Genomic DNA, 17,236 nt, shown 5'->3' on the forward strand with positions numbered 1-17,236 from the left:
GCACAAGTATACATATGTAACAAACCTGCACGTTATGCACATGTACCCTAGAACTTAAAGTATAATAAAAAAAAAAAAACAAAAAAAATAGCGACTCTGAATGCAAGCTTTTTGTCCTTCTCTCCATGCCCAAATACCCTCACAGGTAGTTTTCACAAAAAGCAGAATCATATTTATATCTTACATTAACTTCAATACTGCTAACTTAAAGTGCCTGAAAGAGTTGCTTTTTTATATCTGTTATTGAGATGGCATTTATATCTGTTGTTATTATACCTTTGTTCTTAAAATGAAAAAGGATCAAAAATATTTTCTATAGCTGTTTGGGGTAACAGTCAAACATCACTTCTCATACTGTATGAGTAGAGGCTTCGTGAACACAGGTACAGGTGTAAAGGGTAGGAGATTAATACAGTCACAGATATTTTATGAGAATAAGGTAATTATGATGTGTTGGAAATGAGTAGGTCAGAAACTCTAATGTAATGAATACAAGCAAATACTATCTGTAATTAAGAAACTTTAAGATCAAGGAACCTAAACAAAGTCTTCAAAGCCTTTAAGACATGATTAACTCCTTAGGTGGGACTATATGATACATACTTTGTTCTCAATTATTCTGTATTTAATACCATGTATTGAATATAAATACTGAATATATACTGGTGACACCTCTCTAGAGGTAGGTAGACTATCAGTGCAAGTCATAAGCCAAATTTCTCAAGTTACCTTTTGAGGCTTTGAAAAATTTGTTTCCTATTTCTCTTTCTCCGAATTATATTTCACATTGCTATGACTTTGTCATTTTATGACTTCATTTTATTGCTAGTCAATAACCGTGAGTGACTAAAACTATCTTTTCTTTTTCTTTCTTTCTTTTTTGTTTTTTTGAGATGGAGTCTCACTCTGTAGTCCAGGCTGGAATGTAGTGGTGCAATCTCGGCGCACTGCAACCTCTGCCTTCTAGGTTCAAGCGATTCTGCTGCCTCAGCCTCCCAAGTAGCTGGGACTACAAGTGCCCGCCACCACACTTGGTTAATTTTTGTATTTTAGTAGAGATGAGGTTTCACCCTGTTGGCCAGGCTGGTCTCTAACTCCTGACCTCAAGTGATCCTCCTGCCTCGGCCTCCCAAAGTGCTGCAATTACAGGTGTGAGCCAGCTCCCGGCCTAAAACTATCTTTTCAATTGATCTGTTCTGAATAATGCCGCACCAATGACTACTCATGGTTGAGTTAGATCACAAATCATTTGAGGTTGTGACCAGCTGCCAGTAACATTATTAGAAGTGACTTTTGTTTAGTTAACTTTGCTGAACAACTCAATCTGTGCTCACACATATAGAAGTATAGGCTGTAGTAACTGCTCTTGCAGTAAAATAATGTTGGGTGTATTTTAGAATTTAGCATTTATTGTCTTTACTTATTCTAAATAAATTACATGCTATGTCATTAGCTAGGATATGACACATGAGGTGTTTTAGCAATTCTTAGCTATGTTTTACCTAACTATTAGAGATAAAATTAATGATTTCATTGTTCACTAGGTCTGAGTTTGATTTTCTAAGAATATTAGATTTTAGCAGTACTCATAAAAAATGGGCAACTTTCAAAAAGAAATGGACATTTTATTTACATTTTTTTTACCATACATGTATTACTTTTCTGATTAAAGATTTACATTTGTTTTTATGTTAGAGCAATTGTGTAGATAATGCTGCAAATAATCACATAGTATGTACTTCCCCTAAAGGGGTAACTATCTCTTAGTCCAAATAATTTTTATCACTTACCTTAGATTAGACTCAGAACTAAGGCAAAATATAGGGTGTCCAGTTGAGCCTGAACTTTGGCTAAATAACAAATAATTTTTTAGTATGTCTGAAATATTAAATGGGACTTATCCTAAAAAATTCATTATTTCTCTGAAATTCAATTTTATCTAGGTATCTTATATTTTTATTTACTAAATCTGGCAACTCTACACTGAACACATTAGATTCTGACAAATAAAATAACTACTTGCAATATATAATAAAACATTTTTAAAGTGGGAAACATAGGTAAGAAATGAGGACTTCTATTCTGACAGCATGGTTGATTAGATAGCCTGAACAACACTCATATGAGAACAACCACAAATGCTAGATAAAATATGAAACAGTTTTCAATGCATTGCTGAGCTGGCAAGACTGTAAGGAATTTCTGAAGCCAAAAACAAAGGGAAAGTGAGAAGCAGAGAGGCAGTTCTCATCTCAAGGAAAACTGCTGAATCCTGGTGACGACAAGCTTCAGATCTGACAACCACACAGGCATGAGACAGGAGATGAAACCCACGGTCCAACAAAAGTAGGGCGTCTAATGGGAGTTGCTTGCAAAAATGTTGGGCAAAAAAACCCCCACAAAACTATATTTTTAGTTTAAGGGTGAACTATACATACCTGCCTCACAAAAGGGGACAATTAAAAAAACTTGTCTGTCTCCAGTATGAAAGGAAAATCCATCTTGGGGCCCCCAAATCACTAAGCTAAAGGGAAAATCAAACTGGGAACTGCTTAGGGCCAACCTGCCTCCCATCCTACTGAAAGTCACCCCTCTGCTCACTGAGATAAATGCATAACTGATTGCCTCCTTTGGAGAGGCTAATCAGAAACTCAAAAGAATGCAACCATTTGTCCCTTATTTACCTATGACCTGGAAGCCCCCTCCCAGCTTTGAGTCTTCCCGCCCTTGCTTCAAGTTGTCATGCCTTTCTAGACCAATCCAACGTTCATCTTGAATACGTTGATGGATGTCTCATGTCTCCCCAGAGTGTATACAACCAAACTGTGCTCTGATCATCTTGGGCATATGTCTGAGGCTGTGTCGTGGGCACATGTCCTCAACCTTGGCAAAATAAACTTTCTAAATTAACTGAGACCTGTCTCAGATTTTGGGAGTTCACACCAGCTTAATGCTATATGGAAGGGGAAAAAATTTCTCCCTGAGAATTCACATTCACAAGCCAATCTTCATGTGATTTTTCAGCCTAAATTATTTTTATTTTGATTTTTTTTTTGAGATGGAGTCCCACTCTGTCACCTAGGCTGGAGTGCAGTGGCATGATCTTGGCTCACTGCAATCTCTGTCTCCCAGGTGCAAGCGATTTTCCTGCCTCAGCCTCCTGAGTAGCTGGGATTACAGGCGTGTGCCACCACACCTGGCTAATTTCTTATATTTTTGGTAGAGAGGGGGTTTCACCATGTTGACCAGCCTGGTCTCGAACTCCTGACCTCAAGTGATCTGCCCACCTCAGCCTCCGCAAGTGCTGGGATTACAGGCATGAACCACTGCGCCTGGCCTTTTCAGCCTAAATTAATACCACCTACATGTCCTAAAAACCTCAAGTCAATTTTTTAAAGTGATCCTGGCTGCTAAGTGAATGAAGTACCTGGAAGAAGCAAATATACATATTCTTTCAAGAAACCTACTTTTAACCCAAATCTGAAAGAATTTCTACTGAAGAGATTCCAAGTAGTATAAATGTATTTTAAAACAAACAAAATTACAACAAAACAAAACACAGGAAGCAAAGCACCATGATCAAGAGCCAGCAGAAACAACAGACTATAGCACCAAACCTATAAATATTTCACATATTGCTATTATCAGATATGGATCCTATTCTAGCCTGCTCTACTCTATTATATCCTTACTTAAAACATTTAAAGAAGTTAAAACTTCTAGAAATAAAAAAAATGAAATTAAAAATTCAACTTCATACTGCAGAAGAGAAACTGAAAGCTGGAGCTAAAAAAATTAAGCAGGGGGCAGCAATGAAAGACAGGAATATGGAAAATATGAAAGAGATGGTAAGAAACGTAAAGTGAAAAGATCTAACATATGCCTAATGGGATTTCCAGAAGGAAAGAAGAGAGGAAATAAAGCTGAGCCAATGTTTGAAAAGTTAATGGCTGAGAATTTTCCAGAAGTGATGAGAAACACCAGTCCTCAAATTCAGGATGTCTGATATATCCCAAGTAGCATCAATAAAAAGAAATCCACATCATAGGGTGTGACTTTCAACCAGTGAAATTGAAGAGCAACAATAACAGAGAGGAGATATGAAAAGCACCCAGAACAAAGGACAGATTACTTACAAAGGATGATTGATGGCTAAATTCTCAGCAGAAAAAATAACTGTCGATCTAAAATTTTATATCTTGTGAAATGATTTTTCAAGAATGAAGGAAAAAATACATTTTAATATAAACGAAAACTATATGAGCTTACTACCAAGAGTCCCGTACCAAAGGGAATTCTAAAGGATATCATTGGCACAAATGAAATATAGCTCCAGATCAGAGGTCTGAGATACAAGAAGGAATCATAAGCAAAGAAATAGAAATGTATGTGGGTCAATTCGAACAATATTAACTATAAAACTGAGATATTATTTGTGGAGCTAAAAAAGAACTAATTTATAAGCTATATAAGGTATTTGTATTGTTTTGATGGGTTTCTATTTAAAACAGATATATCTATGTCTATATATCTATGTATCTGTTCCTTATTCCTTTGGAGTAAGGAAATGGAGGCAGAAACAGAGGGAACTCAGTCAGTTCAAAAAAAAAGGCAAGAAAGGAGAAAACAGAAAAAGTGTGACAGATAAGAAGTGACAATGGTGGAAACTGAATGATATCCAGGCTTGAAGGTGCTGAGATTTGGCTGCCTGGGGCCAGTGGGGAGGGGAAGCTGAGCTTCAGCGTGGTCCTGAAAAGTAGGAGTAGTCCCCTACTGGGACACCACTCCTGCCTCAGGGGCTGGCTTGGCAAGAGTATAGTGATCCAGGGTGCAGTGCTCGAACAGCCAGCACGCTCAAGCATGTTTGGGTATCATTAGTCCCAGAAGACCCAGTGCAGAGTGGCATCTGCTTCAGGACCGCTATCCTTGTTAGGCAGGACTGTGCTGGAGGTGGGAGTGGGGGATGCAGAGAGCTTGAAGAGGGAAGCTAGCTGTAGTAGTTTCAGGGTTCAGAGAAGGCCACTGTGCTGCAGGGAGACAGGGCAGGGTACCTGGGCAGAAGTCAAGGGGAGAACCCAGTCTGGTTGATGGTGCAGAATGTTTGAGGAGCCCTGTAAGACCCAGTCTGGGGGTTTGGTCCCTGGTTTCCAGGTACTGAGGAAGATTGAGACAAAGGAGGAAGGCTAAAAGAATGTCATCTTTCTAGCCTCATCTCTTCTTTCCAATTATTTTCCCTCTAGGTCAGAAGCATTTCTTTTCTTTTCTTTTCTTTTTTTTTTTTTTTGAGACGGAGTCTCGCTCTGTCGCCCAGGCTGGAGTGCAGTGGCCGAATCTCAGCTCACTTTAAGCTCCGCCTCCGGGTTTACGCCATTCTCCTGCCTCAGCTGGAGACTGTAGTCCCGAGTAGCTGGGACTACAGGCGCCTGCCACCTTGCCCGGCTAGTTTTTTGTATTTTTTAGTGGAGACGCGGTTTCACCGTGTTAGCCAGGATGGTCTCGATCTCCTGACCTCGTGATCCGCCCGTCTCAGCCTCCCAAAGTGCTGGTATTACAGGCTTGAGCCACTGCGCCCGGCCGGTCAGAAGCATTTCTATTTGCTTTTTCTACTGGTAAATCTACATTAACAGACCTTCAGTTTTCAGAAATTGCCTGCCTTTTCATTACAGTTCTAGGTATGAATTTATACCTCAATAAGGGTGTAAGTAGGCAACAAAACCATATCAGCTGTAAAGCTTCATTGTATTTATTTATTTTTAAGAGGGAGTCTTGCTGTGTCACCCAGGCTGGAGTGCAGTGGTACTATTTTGGCTCACTGTAACCTCCACCTCCCAGATTCAAACGATTCTCCTGCCTCAGCCTCCTGAGTAGCTGGGATTACAGGTGCACGGCATTCGGCTAATTTTTTGTATTTTAGTAGAGACAGGATTTCACTGTGTTGCCCAGACTGGTCTCGAACTGCTGAGCTCAGGCACTCTGCCCGCCTCGGCCTCCCAAAGTGCTGGGATTACAGGTGTGAACCACTGCGCTAGGCCTTTTTGTTTTTAAGTATATCTTTTCTGTAGGCAACAACCAAGTGGCAAAGTAAATACTTTTAACACTATTTACTAATAGGCTTGCAGAAATCATTATTAACCTAAAGAAATAAAACCACTGTGAGAAAGCTTTGCTGGTAAAAGGGAAACAAAAATCATGTCACTAGAAGTTGCATTTTTCTGTGGAAATATGATACCATCTGTAAGAAAATATTAAATCCTTTAAAAAAAAAAAAAAACTAGCAGTTCAGCCCAGGCATGGTGGCTCACGCCTGTTCTCCCAGCACTTTAGGAGGCCCAGGCAGGTGGATCGCCTGGGGTCAGGAGTTTGACACCAGTCTGGTCAACATGGCAAAACCCTGTCTCTACTAAAAAGACAAAAATTAGCTGGGTGTGGTGGCGCACGTCTGTAATCCCAGCTACTCAGGAGACTGAGGCGGGAGAATAGCTTGAACCCGGGAGGCGGAGGTTGCAGTGAGCCGAGATCGCACCACTGCACTCCAGCCCGGGTGACAGAGCAAGACTCCGTCTGAAAAATAAATAAATTTTAAAAAATAATAAACTAGCAGTTCTGAGAGCCCCAGGAACCATTCATTTATTCACTCAACATTTACTATGTGCCTTTTCTTTGCCAGAGACTGTGGTGTTGATAAAGTGAATTAAACATGGTTCTAGACTTTGAAAGACCTACTGCTAGCAGAGGGAGAGAAATAAAAAGAAGTCGCTAACAATAAAAAACAACGTAATTTTAATAAAATGCTTTCATAGATGAATAGACAAGAGCTAACATTTATTGTCAGGCACTGTATAAAGGGCTCTGTATCAACAATCAAATTCAATAATCAAAGTCAGTGTTGATCATCAAATTTAACCCATATAATAGGGACATGTGGTAAGTGCTATTATTTTCCTTATTTTATAGATGAAGAAACTGAGCTCAGAGAATTTTAAAGATGTGCCTGAGTTAGTAAGTAGTAGAGCTGGGTTCACTCCAGTGACCTCTAGCAGTTGAGGAAAAGTCCATGAAAACATGACTCTCAGAAAACAATTAGTGCTTGAGTCCAGGAGTTAGAGGCCAGTCAGGGCAACATAGGAGACCCTGTCTCTACAAATAATTTAAAAAATTAGCCAGGTGCCATGGCCCACAACCATGGTTCCAGCTACTTAGGAGGCTGAGGTGGGAGGATCACCTGAGTCTGGGAGGTCGAGGCTGCAATGAGCTGTAATTGTGCCATTGCACTCCGGCCTGGGCAACAGAGCAAGACCCTACCCTGTAAATTAGGTATTTCCTGGTATGAAGGCTGGAGGTGATGAGTGAGGGTAGGGCAGTCCCGGAAAGAGAGAAGATGGTGCAAGAGTTTGGGAGACAGGACCCCGGGGCCTGTTAGGGACACAGGGAGCAGTTGGTGGAGCACTGGGTGAGGGGTGGGGTGGAGAGGGGAGAGAAGGCTAGAGAAGCAGCAGGGCCCAGAGCACAGGCCCCATGTGTCCTATTGAGGAATGGCAGGTTTGTTCCATGAAAGGCACTTAAGCAGGAGAGTGACAGGATCAGATGGGCATTTCAGAAAAATTGTTCTGGTAGCAGTGTGGATTAGAGAAAAGGAGGCAGGAAACTATTTGTCTCTTTGTCTCAGGAGACCAGGAAAGTAATCCTGCTCCTGAGAATTTAGCCTGGAGAAACTCTCAAACATCTGTTCAAAAACAGCAATGCTCCACTGTTTGTATTAGCAAAAAACCCTAAATGTTCTTCCACAGAGAATAAATAAATAAATTGTAGTATAGAGCCATAATAGAATACCATATGGTAGTTAACATGAATGAATTAGGGCAACATGTGGCAAAAAGAAGAAAAAACAAAATTGAGTGAAGGAAGCAGGCTGCAGAGCATGTATGCAGTATGATGTTGTTTTAGTAAAGTTTAAAAACCTACAAAGCAGCACTTTGAATTGTTTATGAACATATAAATGTCTAGAGAAAATATTAACATATGTGAGATTGATAATAGCAGATTCATGAGACTGCCCTGGGAAAGGGGGACTCAGGAACTAGGGGACGAGCTAGTCAAGGTGGGTTTCAATACCTATATTTATATATCATATATATTAATACATATGTAGTAAGTAGTGGAGCTGGATTCAAACCAGTGACCTCTGGTAGTTGAAATATACATTAAATACATAAATTTATATATATTTCTTTAAATAATTGGCAAACGTAATGTTGAGATGTTGATAAAACTAGTAGAACACAATTGTTTATTATTCTCTATACTCAACTATATATTTGAAACAGATTGTGTTGTTTTTAAAAAGTGAAGCTTAGACCCAAAAGCGAAAGAACAGAGAGAAAGAAAGAAAAAAAAGCAAGCACTCTGGAAGCAGTGCAGCCAAGATAGGGAGCTGGGAGATAGACCCCGCGTTGTCCTCCAAGAAGTGGCGTGATCTGGTGCAGTGGCAGCAGGAAGGGGAGGCCCTGGGAAGCAAGTGGGCTGTCGGGTCATGGGAAGTGGGGGAGGCAGTGGAATCCAAATGACTCCCAGCATTTTGGCTGGTGTGGCTGAGTGGGTGGACAAGCCAATCATCAAGAAAGGGAATGCACGAGAAGTAACAGGTTTGGCTGGGCTGTGATGCACAAAGATTGGTTTCAGACTTGTTCAGTTTGATATTCTTCCAGGAAGAAACATCCAATATGCAATATGATTTTTAGGCTGGGGGTTCAAGGTCTGGGACAGAAATAGAAATTCGGTCATCACCAGCATTTGGGGGAATCCATGATAATTATGAGATTATAAGTCTTAATTTAACAAATATGCACATATATACTATGCACAACAATTAAAATGTTTTGTTTTGCTTGTTTTTGTTTTTTAAAGAGACAAGGTCTCACTCTGTTGTCCAGGCTGGAGTGCAGTGGTGCTGTCATAGCTTGCTGCAGCTTTGGACTCCTGGGCTCAAGTGATCCTCTCACCTCAGCCTCCTGAGTGGCTGGGACTACAGGCACAAACTACCATGCTTGGCTAATTTTTAAATTTTTTGTAGAGATGGAGTCTTGCTATGTTGTCCAGGCTGGTCTTGAACTTCTGGCCTCAAGTGACCTCCCTCACTTGGCCTCCCAAGTGCTGGAGTTATGTGAGTGAACCACAGCACCTGGCTAAAATATGTTTTAATGGAAGATGAGCTCAGGTCCGAGAAGTATCATATGTAAGTAAAATACTAATCCTGACTTTTGCAGTTTGTTTTAGAAATTTTAAAAGTAGTAACCTGCCCCATTGCCTATGATGTGGAGTATTATGTGGTCTGAAGGAACTTAATAATGATCCACCAGCAAAAAAGCATTGCCAACTCACCAATGGGAAATGAACCTGATATTGGCAACCCAGCTAATGCTCAGAATCACCTGGGGAATCTACAAAAGCAATGCAGAATTCAGGCTAACTAAACCAGCATCCTGGGGGCGGGGCCTAGGAATCAGAATTTTGAAAAGCTCCATGATCAGGCTGGTCATTGGTTGGGTGTAGGAGATGCAGTAACAGTTCCTGGACAGCAGTTGCCCTCTGCCTTCGTGGGGCCTGTCTGCCTCTGTGTGATGCTCCACTGGGACCTTGGAAAAGTCATTTCAACTCTTTGTTTCTTGGTTTCTTCCATAAATGGGAATAAAAATAGTACCTACTCTTGGGTTAGTTGTAAGGTTTAAATGATTTAATTTATGTCAACTACTTATATTAGGGTTGGCACAATAGTATAAACATGCCATAAAAGATAGTTACTATTTTTTATTAACGTATATGCCACAAGTGTACTGGCACACCATTTCTACTACTATTTTTTGTTAATAAAAATATTCTAATAATATTTTTTAAAAGAATAATATTCTATACTTGAGTCTTTTGTGCTAAGATTGTCACTTCTTCTATCTTGTAAGCCTCCTGAGGTTTTTGCCTTGCCTGTTTTATTTCTCTGGCACAGGACATTTATCCTGGAGCTATTGGAAACATGGAGGTATATTTTATGCACCAACTAGCCCGAGAGAGTTTTGGCATTCAATAGTAGGTGGATTCTTATTCAAATAGTTTATTACTCTCCAGGTGCCTCAGCAGACCTGATGATATTCAGAGTTTCTGGCAGCTTCAGAGGCAGTATTTCATTGGTTAAGAAAATTGCTTCTAAGCAAATCTGGTTTGTTGAACTTCAGGCCCATGCATGCCCTAAAGATCTAATTATATGGACTTAAACTGAGTTAGAAATATTGTATTCCACCCAGATTTTTGAAAGGAAGATTCCCCATATTATTTTGGTACACATAGAGTATTAATCCAAAAAGATGCATAAAGATGAAAAATAACACATGTACATTATAGACATACTCTTAACCAGTCTTACTAATCACCTCACAGTAACCATGCATCTTGTGTATATTTTGTGAGTACCATGATGACTCATCTTGACAGAATTTCTTCCTTTGAGCTGGAGATGCAAGGTTAAAAAAAAGAATTTTCCTCTACAGTGAAAGTTACTCAGTAGTTTTAACTTCATGAGAAGCTAATAATTATAAGATTTTTACCTATTAAGTGGTTAATTAATTCTAAGCAATTACTAAAGCACATTTGGAGAGCTAAGAGAAAATATAGCCAAGTGAGAGAGGGAATGAAATGATGCAACATTAAAATTTCAACACAGAATAAAAATGCTCAACCTTACTAGTCATTAGGGGAATGCAAAGTAAAATCAAACCACAGGGAAATACCACTACATACTTACTAGAATGACTACAATCAGCAAAACTGACAATCAACTGTTGACAAGGTTGTGGAGGAACTGGACCTCTCAAATACTGCTGGTGAAAATGCAAAACGGTACAACCACTTTGGAAATCAGTTTGACAGTTTCTTATAAAGTTGAACTCTGCTACTATTTATCCCAGCAGTCTCACTCTCAGGTATTTACCCAAGAGAGATGAAAACTTAAAACAAAAACCTTTATGCAAATACTTATAGCAGCTTTATTCATAATTATCCCAACCTGGAAACAACCCAAATGTCCTTCAATGGGTGAATGAATAAATAATCTCTGGTATATCCATGTGGAAGGCTGAATAATGACCCCTCAGATAATAACATGTCCTGATACCAGGAACCTGTGAATGTAACCTTATATGGCAAAGAAAAAGAAAAAAAAAAGACTGCAAATGTGATTAAGATAAGGATCCTGGCATGGGGAGATTTCATGTATCTTTATAAATGGAAGTTAAGGGGAGATTTGACTCTAGACAGACAGAAGAGGAGGCACTATGACCAGAGAGGCAAAGATTGGAGTGATGTGGCCATAAGCCAAGGAATGCTGGCAGCCATCAGTAGCTGGCCAGGAACAGATTAGCCCCTAAAATTTCCGAGGCCCTGCCAACACCTTGATTTTAGTCCAGTAATACTGATTTTGGACTTCTGTCCTCCAGAACTGTGAGAGAATAAATTTCTGTTGCTTTAAGCTATCAATGTGGTAATTTCTTATAGCAGCCATAAGAAACTAATGCCCCACACAATAGAATAATATTCAGTGATAAAAAAGGAACCAATTATTGATATATGCAATGACATGAATGAATCTCTGATGCATTATGCTTAGTGAAAGAAACACACTCAAAAGGCTATACACTGTATGATTTCATTTCTATAACATCCTTGTAAAGGCAAAACTACAGGAATCAAGAACATATCCGTGGTTACTGGAGTTAAGGTTGATTATGAAGGAGCTGTCTAAAGAAGATTTTTAGGATGACAGAACTGTTTTTGTTTTGTTTTGTTTTTTTAAGACAGAGTCTCACTCCGTCACCTAGGCTGGAGTGCTGTGGCACAGTCTCAGCTCACTGCAACCTCTACTTTCTGGATTCAAGTGATTCTTCTGCCTCAGCCTCCCAAGTAGCTGGGATTACAGGTGCCTGCCACCATACCTGGATATTTTTTGTATTTTTAGTAGAGACAGTGTTTCTCCATGTTGGCCAGGCTGGTCTCAAACTTCTGACCTCCAGTGATCCGCCTGCCTTCAGGTGTGCCACTGCGCTTGGCCAACAGAACTGTTTTGAATGTTGATTGTGATGGTGGTTTATACACTCTATGTACTTGTCAAAACTCATAAAACTGTACAGCAGAGAGAGTAAATATTACTGTATGTATACTTTAAAATAAAATTTAAAAAACAGCTCAAGCTTTAGCAGCCAGGAAAAATGTTGAAGTGTTAAACTTCAAAGATCATGGAACACAGGTTCCTGCCCTAAGAGGCACTGGTTTTCAGCTCAGACCTCAATCAGAAAATTTCTCTTTCTACCAAAGGATAAATTAACCCTTTCTTTGGTGGCTAACAAATATATGCAACACAAAAGAGTGGAACTGAGAGCATCTTTTTATAGACCACTGGGGAGAGAATACAAAGAGTTCATATGAGAGAGAGGAGAAAGCTCCTGGGCCATGAGAAGAGAGAGAAGCCTCATTTCCAGGGCACTTGGTAACAGGAGTCTGCATTTGTAGGGTATACTGAAAGGAGTAAACTTCTTTAAGAACTGTCCTTAAGGTGAATTTTATTTATTTATTTATTTATTTTTGAGATGGAGTCTCGCTCTGTTGCCAGGCTGGAGTGCAGTGGCAAGTTCTCAGCTCACTGCAACCTCTGCTTCCCGGGTTCAAGCAATTCTCCTGCCTCAGGCACCTGAGTAGCTGGAACTACAGGCACATGCCACCATGCCCAGCTAATTTTTGTATTTTTAGTAGAGATGGGGTTTCACTATGTTGGCCAGGATGGTCTCGATCTCTTGAATTCGTGATCTGCCCGCCTCAGCCTCCCAAAGTGCTGAGATTACAGGTGTGAGTCATTGCACCCGGCAAGGTGAATTGTAAACAACCAAAGACTGATAATTTCTGCTAAAGGTCAAGGATGCAAGAAAGTGACATCCTACTGCATGCAGACCTGAGTGAGACATGAGAGGAAAGGCATAGCAGAGTTTGGACAGTACAAAATGTAATGTGGACCAGAGTAGAGCCTATTCTCAGTCACATCAACCTCACTAAAGGTTTTTTCACTGAGAGGGGAATGAGTGTCTCTGGCAGAACTCCTCCTTGCAACATTGGTCATCTATAGTATTCATTATGCTTGAGTGTAGTGTTCTCATTCCATGTACTAGTTCTGTTATTGTCAACAGTTCTTTTGTTGCTTTCACAAAATGCAATGTTGAAGTAACCCCTTTAGGCATTGTTGCCAAGCAGGCTTGTTAATGAGAAGCAAGTTAAATGTTGGAGGATGATTACCAAAAATAATCGTTTGAGTTTTGAAATACTGTAAATACCATCTCTGAAACTTGTGTGGTCCAAAAACTTAAGCAGTACAAAATGCAGTCTTGTTATTTTGTGGTTAATGAAACTATTCAGGGTACAATGTTACAACAAGGTAGAGTTGTTCATTGATTGCCCTGGATAATTTTAGGAGTTTGACTCTGCTATCCAATCTATCCTGGTCCCTGGTAGAGTTTGATATCATATGTCAGCAGTTTATTGACATAAATATTTCTGGGGACAATTCTGGGTCCTCTGGCTGGCTGAGTCTTCTGGGACAGCAACAATAATTCCAGAAATCTCTGGGTTAGTTGGCTTTCATCTTGATGGCTTAATCCAGAGAAACTGGGCCAAGAATACACTGTGGACTCAGGGACTCACTTCACACTCTGCACTTCTTGAGATTGGAATTGTATGTGTTTTCCCTCCCTGGCCTAGGCCTCATTTTCATACTCCTCTGCAGAAGATAATAATTTTAGCTGTCCCTTGTTTGAGAATCAGGGTTGGGCAGATAATGGAAGCCAAATGACAACTGCCTTATATTTGAATTAATATAATTGTAGGGTATGTTACCACTGTGGGTTTTGTTTGTTTTTATAGTAATTGGGATTAATTCATTATCTTTGACAAGTTGAAATCTGTTAGGCCAGTCCAAGTTTGAGAAGAAAAAACATGTTGTCATCTTAGAATGTAGTGATTCTGAGCCTGCTTGTCTTCAGATCTATTCCTCACTCTTCTGCTCTGCAGGCCTGTTTCTCAGTCCCTTGTACCAGCTGAAATCTAGCTGAGTTTGACTAATGGGAGGCTGTTATAGCCAGCATAATGGTTCCTCAAAGATGTCCATACATTGCCTGGCAAAAGGGACTTTGTAGATGTGATTAAGGTTATGAGATGGGAAGACTATTGTGAATTAGCCGTGTGGACTCACTCTAATCACATGAGCCCTTAAAACAGGAGTTCTCTGGCCAGGAGCAGGAGAGATAAGGCAGAGGCGAAGTCCGGGAAACTGGAAACATGAGAAAGACTTGATCTGCCATTGCTGGCTCTGAAGATGAAGGGAGGCATGAACCAAGGAATGTGGGCAGCCTCTAGAGGTTGAAAGTCACTCCTATTTGACACCACACAAAGGAAACTGGGACCACAGTCTTACACTATCATGAAGCTGAATTTGCCAACAACCTGAATGGGCTTGGAAGCAGATTTATACCTAGAGCCTTCAGAAAGGAATGCAGCCTTGCCAACATCTTGATTTTGACCTTGTGAGACTCTAAATAGGGGACCCAGATGAACCACACTGTACTGGGACTTCTGCTGTACATTTGTGACCCCCTGGGGTTGTGGTAATACTGGTTTTTCCTGTTGTCCCTCCAACCCAAGGGTCCTAAGAGCTTCTTGCTGTTGTTCTGCCCATCTGGGGTACCATCCATTCTCAGGTAGTCTCAGATGCTGAGATCCAGTCTCAGCATGTTTTATCTCCTGTGTTATCAGTTCAGTGTAGTGAATTCCCTCTGCTTTAACTATTCTGAGTAGTTTTGATGTCCTCATTTGACCCTGTGTGGCAATTATAGGATAATAGATATCTTGAAGTTTTTGGTGGTGTTGGAAGGGGGATGCAATCATTCATTCATTCAATAAACATTTATTGACAGTCTATACTACATATCAGCAGTGAACAGGGAAGATGATCCTTGACGTCAATGAACTTTAGTTTTTAGTCAGGTAGGCAGAACTCTAATCAGGAATTGAAATAAAGCATTAGTATTGTGATAAGGGAAGAACAGATGCCTATGAGAACATAAAGCAGGGAGTTCTTAAACTGATTTATGGTCTAGGGAAGGACTCAATAAAGAGGAAATATTTAATGAAACTTGAAGATTGAGTAGGCTTATCCAGATCTTCCAAAAGTATAATTAATAAGGTGGGAAAGTGGGGTTGATAGAGATTAAAACAATCCTGTTTTCTCTTGCTAGAACTTTAAATTGTTTTATTAAAAACAGTTTTGCTCAGTCCTGACTCAGTTGATAATATCAAGGTATTGGTTTTGAATAAACACTATAAGTCAGCAGGGTTACATTAAACTCACAAGCTTAGTCAGTGTCTGATTCTTGTCTGTGCAGAAGGAATGATCAATAATGCGAAGGAAAGGTTAATACCATTTTCAAATATTCTAAAGTTATGTTGGATTGTCTAACCCAGCAGTCATTCTCAATACCTTTCTTGCCTGCCCACCACATTTCTATTCAGAGCCTTCTTTCCCTAGACTCTTGTAGCTAGGAGCATCCCTGAAACATAGGTCTTGTCAACCAGACTGAAGCAGGATTTGTTAAGGATTTTCTGTCTTCCTAGTGAAAAGGACAGACAGGGCTTACGCTGCTTTTCCTCTCTTCTTACCTTGAATTGAGATATAATATCTGAAATCACAACAGCCATTTTGTGGTCATGAGGCAACAAATGCAAATTTAAAAGCCATTAAGATAAAGCATGGTCTGTAGTAGAATAGTATTTCCCAAATCCTGTTTGCTCCTTATATAGAATCTAGCCTTAGAAGCCTTAGACTTGAACTTCACCGAGGAAGAAACTGCATATGTTAAGCAGGAAAAACAAAAGCAAAAACGAGCCTTTTCCTTTACTATATAAGTAATATATGTCAGTTTTAGACAAATTACATATAATGCGTGAATTTTTAAAAAACCTAGATAGGACTTCTGGTTTCCCACCTGGCATGTAAGAAGCTCAGAAGTTACCACTCTGGCTTTACAATAAGTAAAAAGCTGAACAAACTGAAAAATCGAGCGCTCTTCTTAGATCTGTCAGAGAGTGAGATCACAGGGCAAACTGCTGCCTCAAAGACGGGAGAGACAGACAGGCAAAAGCAGAATCACAACTTACTGGAGCAGAAACCTCTGCGGAACCAGTGGCAGGATAACTGAACTATAATTGACGAATTAATAGAGGCTCAGTGTGGGCAGCTCTGAGAGTTAAAAATTCCAGGGAAACCCAGTCGAGTTGGGGATGGGGGCACATTTTTGTGAGTTTTACTTTTGGGAAGTCTACCAGGTTCTCACGATAAATATTGGATAATATTATTGAATAATAAAGAAATAGGAACAATATTTGAAGCAATAATGACTGAGAATCTCCCCCAAATTAATGTCAGATACCAAACCACAGATGCAGGAAGCTCAAAATCAAGCAAGATGAATGCCAAAAACATTGCAACTAAACATATCATATTAGATCATAAATACTGTGCTTCTGGCAGCGGGAGGGGAAAAAGGAACCATTTTGAAACACACCAGAGCGTTTACTTCTTCCTAACAAGGCCTTCCTCAGGAGAAACTATTTTACCAGAGCCCTACTTGCCAGGGCTTTATCATGGCCTCACCTACCTGGGGGAAGTGAAAGACCCAACTCCAGCCTCCTCTAGCTATCTTGGCTCACCTAAGAGGAACAACACCTGAAAAGCACGCGTGAAGTTCACAGTGCAGGGGCACAGGTTCAACAAAAGACTGAGACCAGGCTGGGTGCAGTGGCTCACACTGTAATCCTAGCACTTTGGGAGGCTCAGCAGGCGGATCATCAGAGGTCAGGAGTTTGAGACCAGCCTGGCCGACATGGTGAAACGCTGTCTCTACTAAAAATACAAAAATTAGCCAGGCATGGTGGTGCATGCCTACAATCCCAGCCACTCGGGAAGTTGATGCAGGAGAATTGCTTGAACCAGGGAGGCGGAGGTTGCAGTGAGCTGAGATTGTGCCACTGTACTCCAGTCTGGGCGACAGAGCAAGACTCTGTCTCAAAAAAAGAAAGAAAGAAAGAAAGACAGAGAAAGAAAGAAAGAAAGAAAGAAAGAAAGAAAGAAAGAAAGAAAGAAAGAAAGAAAGAAAGA

General features: G+C 40.2%; 1 pseudogene; it reads left to right on the forward strand.

Moving 5' to 3' along the window:
- Positions 1-10,024: 10,024 nt before the first annotated feature.
- The window catches only part of LOC105526080, a 12,298-nt pseudogene continuing 5,086 nt past the window's right edge, over positions 10,025-17,236 (forward strand).

This window comes from Colobus angolensis, unplaced genomic scaffold (genome assembly GCF_000951035.1).
Source record: "Colobus angolensis palliatus isolate OR3802 unplaced genomic scaffold, Cang.pa_1.0 Scaffold57, whole genome shotgun sequence".
Taxonomy (NCBI): Eukaryota; Metazoa; Chordata; class Mammalia; order Primates; family Cercopithecidae; genus Colobus; species Colobus angolensis.